Here is a 6,159-nt window from a genome sequence, read left to right on the forward strand (position 1 = left end):
ACCCTGCCCTGGGCACTGCACAGGCACCAACCCAACCCCAGCCAGCAGCACCCCTGGGCACGGCCCAGGCACTGGAGAGCATCACAGCCAGCCCCTGCTGCTGCTGGGGATGTCCCAGGCACCAGAGCCCATCCCAGCCCCGCTGCTGCTGGGGATGTCCCAGGCACCAGAGCCCATCCCAGCCCCGCTGCTGCTGGGGATGTCCCAGGCACCAGAGCCCATCCCAGCCCCGCTGCTGCTGGGGATGTCCCAGGCACCAGAGCCCATCCCAGCCCTGTTCCTGGGATGTCACAGCCCCTACAAGTGTACTGGGTGTGGGAAAAGCTTCTCCCAGAGGTCAGCCTTGACCCAACACCAACGCAGCCAGCACTGAGGGAAGCCCTGCCAGTGCCCCCAGTGTGGGAAGAGCTCCGTGCGCTGCTCCAGCTCCATCCCCACGGGAGGATCCACGCTGGATGATCCCCAGTGACCCCGGTGGGCAGAGCCCCGGTGATCCGTGGTGCCAGTGATCCCTGGTGGGAAGACACCTGGCTGGGGGCTCCACATCCTCCTGGCTCCTCATGGCCTGGGTCTTCTTTTAGCATTTCTTCATTCTTTCCAAACACCCAAAACCTGGGTAAAAATAAAGATGTTGAACTAAGATGGGGCTAGAGAAGTGGGGGGCTGTTCCAGAGGTGTGGGGGATGCTGGGTCCGAGGGAGCTGAGAGTTCCTGGGAAGGACTTGGGGCTTGCTCAGGGCTTTGGGGACACAAGGCCGAGCGGCTCCGGGTGCTTTGGAAGATGCTGGTGGAGATTCTGGGGCTGCTGATCAAGGACCTCCTGGCCTGGAACTGTCCCTGTGTCCCCTTGTCCCGCTTCCTGGTGTCCCCTGTAGCGGATACCCCCCTCCCTGCTGTCACTCCCCTTTCCTCTGCCCGTTCCCGTGTCACCCCACTCTCAGTCCCGTCCTGCTCCATTCGCAGTATGGACCCCATTCCCTGTCCCTGTCCCCGTTCCCATTCCTCATTCCCATTCCCGGTCCCCATTCCCATTCCCTGTCCCCATTCCATTCCCCATTCCCCGTCCCCATTCCCATTCCTATTCCCCATTCCCCATTCCCGGTCCCCACTCCCATTCCCCATTCCCCATCTTCCATCCCCATTCCCCATTCCCCATCTCCCATCCCCATTCCCCGTCCCCATTCCCCATTCCCTGTCCCCATTCCCCATTCCCTGTCCTCATTCCCATTCCCGGTTCCCTCTCCCCGGACGCCGTCGCCATCGCTCCGGCCCCCCTCGGCCCTCACGTGACCGTGCAAATCCCGCCCTGCTCCCGCCCACCAATCCCAGCGCGCGATCGCTCCCTGATTTGCATAACCACGCCCTCAGATTAGGCCCCGCCCCCGCCGGCTGCAGCCGCGTCCGGGCGCTGTTTGCTCCCAGTTCCCTCCCAGTGCTCCCAGTAAGAGCGGGACCGGCAGGGAGAGCGCTCCCAGTTCCCGCCCGCTGCTCTCACCATCGTTCCCAGTGCTCCCAGTAAGAGCGGGACCGGCAGGGAGAGCGCTCCCAGTTCCTGCCCGCTGCTCTCACCATCGTTCCCAGTGCTCCCAGTATCGCTCCCAGTGCCGGGCGTGGCGGGGCCGCTTTGGAACCCCCCCCAGGGCAGAGCGCGGCTGCTTTTGGGTGCCGGCACTGCCCGGGCCGGGCTGGGAGCGGAGGAGGAGCGGGAGGGAGAGGAGGGCCAGAGGAGGAGGAAAAGGAAAGGGAAAGAGAGAGAGAGAGGAGCGGGAAGAAGAGGAAGAGGAGGGCCAGAGGAGGAGGAAGAGGAGCAGCGGGAGGAGGAGCCGCAGCTCCAACCCCACGCGGTTCCCCCGCTCGGGCCGCGGCTGCCCCGGTTCCGCCCCCTCCGGAAGCCGCAGGTGAGCGGGGAGGGGGAGTCGCCCCAAATCCATGGCGGAGAGGGGCGATCCCGGTGCAGAGGGACCCCCGGCAGCCTGGAGGGGTGGGGGAGGCTGGGGATGAGCGGGGTCCGGGCCCCCCGAGGCTGAAAGGGGCGCTGACTTCTCCAGCTGCACTTGGGCACCGGGACCATCAAACCCGACGCGCTCAGCCCTTGTTTTGCCCCCCAAACCAGGATTTCCCATTCCCAAACCTTGGCCAGGTGGAGGAGGAGGCTGCGAGGAGGAAGAAGATGCCCCAGGACACCCAGACAGGTGAGGAGGAAGTCAGTGCCCCTTTCCCCCTCTCTCCTGCTCCATCTCCCAGCCCAGCACGGCCCCCGGCTGCAGGACAGCCCCACTGCTGATGCTGTCCAGCCAGGGATGCACTGGGGGGATCTCCTTCCCCTTCCCTGTGGCACGGAGGCAAATCCCATCCTCTCCTTGTCCTTCCTCCCCCAGGGAAGGAGCTGAGGATGGAGAGCAGGGAGGACAAATCCCCACAGCAGAACCTGGTGGCTGAGGCCGTTTGGAGTGGCTCCAGGGCACAGGAATCCAACGGGGAGGAAAAGTCCTGGAGATCCCACACAAGGAGGGGCTGCAAACGCAGATCACGGGGATCCGAGGAGGAAAGACCCACCTTGGGCTGGGAAGGTGACCACAGGTCAGAGTTGGGGGTCCCTGAGCAGCTTCAGGATGGGGAGAAGCCCCACAAGTGCTCGGAATGTGGGAAGAGCTTCAGGTGGAGCTCCTGCCTGAACTCCCACATGGGAATCCACACCAGGGAGAGGCCCTATGAGTGTGGGCAGTGTGGGAAGAGCTTCAGCCACAACTCCAACCTGATCCGCCACCAGCTCATCCACTCCGGGGAGAGGCCCTACGGATGTCCTGGGTGTGGGAAGAGCTTCAGAGCCAGATCCAGCCTGATTTTCCACCAGAGGAGCCACACGGGGAACGGCCCTACGAGTGTGATGAATGCAGCAAGAGGTTTCAGATCAGCTCCAATCTCCTCCATCACCACTCACACAGAGGAGAGGCCCTTCCGCTGCCCCGACTGCAGGAAGGGCTTCAGGGACAAGTGCAGCCTCCTCAGGCACCAGCTCATCCACTCCAGGGAGAGGCCCTACAAGTGTCCCAGGTGTGGGAAGAGCTTCAAGACCAGCTATGAAGTGACTGCCCACCAGAGGAGCCACACGGGGGAACGGCCCTACGAGTGTGGGGGGTGTGGGAAGAGCTTCAGGACGAGCGCCCACCTGAGTGCCCACCAGCGCATCCACAGCAGGGAGAGGCCCTATGAGTGTGCCTGGTGTGGGAAGAGCTTCTCCCAGAGGTCAGCCTTGACCCAACACCAATGCATCCAGCTGTTGTGTTGTCTGTATAAGTTGGACTGTTCTGTTCCCCCTATCATGCAATGGGTCTGCCCTGGTTCTCCCTTTCCTCCTTTATGCTGCCAGTTATCCCAACTCCTCCCCAGTTGCCTTGGAGATTAATGTACCTTCCTCAAATCCCTCCCTGGTGCCCTGTCCGTCACTCGGCGCTCCCACCCTTCTCTCTAGAACTCTCTAGAAACTTTCAGCTGGAGCGTCGAGTGATTGGCTCAGGGGCTGGGGCCCCACCCTCAAGTTATCCCCATTGGGGTTTTCCCTAAGTCAATCTTTGGTATCCCACTCCCCTCTGAAACCCTATTCGTCCAAGGACTGACTCCTCCCCTGTGTCCCTCCCTCCTTATAAGCTGTTGCAACTTCCCCCTTGCTCTCTTTGGTTGTCGGTTTCCCCTGGGACCCAATAAACCTGGATTCACCACAGCTGGAGAGCGCTCTCTCATTTCTGCTGACTGTAGCCATAAGCCAAGCCATGTCCTGCCACAAGGTAACACTGCTGTCACAGCACAGAGCGTTTGCCTTAGGTGCTGTCCCGAACCACGGAGATCGGGATAGTGCCCCCCTACTGCTAGCGGTGCTGGACAGCCGGCCGGGACGTCCGAGAAGGACAATCAATCAATCTTCCTCCAGCTGGACCGCTTCATCCAGCACTGAGGGAAGCTGTGGGAGTGCTCCCAGGGCGGGAAGAGCTTTGTGTGCTGCTCCAGCTCCACAGCTCCATCCCTCATTGGAGGATCAGCACTGGATGATCCCCAGTGACCCCGTTGGGCAGAGCCCTGGTGATCCGTGGTGCTGCTGATTTGTGTTAGGAAGACACCTGGCTGGCTCCTGGCTCCCCGTGAGCACCTGGACACACCCACAGACCAACATCAGAAATCCATTGTGGAGAGCTGTCGCCCTGACTTTTGAAGATTTTTCTAAGCCTTCTGATGTTTACATTCTTGTAGCAAACTTTCTCACATACTTCCTGTAAATAACTTATTGTTTTGCATTCTTTTATGGAGGAGAAGAAATCTGATGGACTGTTGGTTTGTCCAGTGTCATTGGAGAGGTGGCACTGTCACCCTCCAATCCACTGTCACTTTTGGAAAACTATAAATGTTGGAGTCAGGAAATAAACTTCCCTTTTTTAACCTTGAGAACAGTGGTGTGTGCGCTCGTGTTGTTTCATGTCCTATAGCGACATGGAGCAGATTTGTCGACTTCTGACCCCAGAAAAATCTCACTTCTTGCATCTTCCTGGTGGCATCAAGTAACACTGGGTGGCCTTGGAGGTCTTCTCCAATACAAATCCATCATTTTAATTCTCTCTGCCCCACAGGCATCTTCTACAACCAAATCGGGTCAGACTGGGGCAAAACCCTATGATTTTGGAGACAGTGGGGTGGAAACCCCTCCAAAAAAGGTTCTTCTCACCCACCCAAGCACGTGGATGCTCTTCTGGCAGGGACACATAAATCCTTTTGGTTTTTCCTTCAAACACAAAGGTTTCTGTTCATACCTTTGAAAGCCCTGAAATTGGGGTAAAAATCAAGACATTGAACTAAGGCTTGGATGGGCACACGTGGGGACACAGCCCTGGGTGGGGACCTGAGTTGGAAGTGGCCATGGACAAGGACATGGGGGGACACAGCCATGGATGGTGACATGGGAGGACATGATCATGGATGGGGACATGAACTGGGACAGCATCAAGGCCACCACCTGTGCTACCACAGTGCCACCAGCACCTTCACCTCAGCCATGGCGCTGCCTGATGCAGTTCCTGCCACCACGTCCCCCCTGCCACCATTGTGGTGTCCCAGCTGAATGTCACCACCCACCAGGGCAGGATGGGAACTTGTTCAGCTGGTGACAAGTGGCCCAGGAGAGAGTGACAGCCACCAGGGTGTCCCAGGGCCACCGCGCTCAGGGGACCCCAACCGCCCCTGGGGACAGGGCAAGGGTCAGTGTCACCCACAGGGGCCATGTGGGCCCATGCTGGGTGTCACTGGAGGCGTCCTGGTGGCAGCATCCCCACAGGTGTGGTGACATTGTCCCCTGGTGTGTGTCCTGGTGGCATCGTGTCCCTTACATGTTGATGACCCAAGTTCCATCATCCTTGTTCTCCTCCCCAGTTCTAGAATGTTCCCCACTCCTGCCTTCCTATTGGTTCCCGTTCCCTGCAGCTCCTCCCCTGAATCTCAGTTGGTTGCTGCCCTTTTGTCCCGCCTTTGCACCACCCTTGTTCCCTCTGCCCATTGGCCCTCAGGCCCAAAGTGCGCTGGTGTTTGCAGGGGTCCCAGGACAAGGGAAGAGACGAGAATCTTGACTCCATGTTTCAGAAGGCTGATTTATTATTGATGATATATGTTATCTTAAAAGAAAATGATATATTAAAACTATACTAAAAGAATTGAAGAGAGGATTTCATCAGAAGGCAAGCAGGGAATAGAAAAGAATGATAACAAAAGCTCATGACTCTCCGAGAGTCCGAGCCAGCTGACTGTGATTGGCCATTAATTAGAAACAACCAACATGGACCAATCAAAGATGCACCTGTTGCATTCCACAGCAGCAGATAATTCTTGTTTTTCTTTTGCTGTGAGGCTTCTCAGCTTCTCAGTTTCAGAAAATATCATGGCGACACCAAAGCTCCCCCTCCCTTGTCCCATATAAAAGCCTGGACCCTGCTTTGTTCTTGGTTCTTGGTGCCTGGACCCCTCGGGTGTGTTGGCCCATAAAGCACCCCTGGAACTCCAAGCAGGGATCCCCTCCCGCCTGTTTTCCCCCCGAGCTGCAATCGCCATCGGCCTGGTGCTCGCTGAGCCATCCCTTTCCTAGAGGAGACGCCCTGGGGAAGGCAGTGCCTGGTGCTGGGG

The 6,159-nt window shown here is 58.6% G+C and overlaps 1 long non-coding RNA gene across 1 annotated transcript; it reads left to right on the plus strand.

Annotated features, from left to right (window-relative positions):
• Positions 1–1,758: 1,758 nt before the first annotated feature.
• LOC139604415 (uncharacterized) lies at positions 1,759–2,740 on the plus strand. Its single transcript, XR_011683976.1, has 3 exons — positions 1,759–1,898; positions 2,114–2,192; positions 2,379–2,740. It is a non-coding gene; the product is annotated as an uncharacterized lncRNA (long non-coding RNA).
• The last annotated feature ends 3,419 nt before the right edge of the window (positions 2,741–6,159 follow it).

The sequence above is a fragment of the Agelaius tricolor genome, unplaced genomic scaffold (assembly GCF_023055355.1).
Source record: "Agelaius tricolor isolate 1412-34295 unplaced genomic scaffold, bAgeTri1.0.p SCAF_50, whole genome shotgun sequence".
NCBI classification, from domain to species: Eukaryota; Metazoa; Chordata; class Aves; order Passeriformes; family Icteridae; genus Agelaius; species Agelaius tricolor.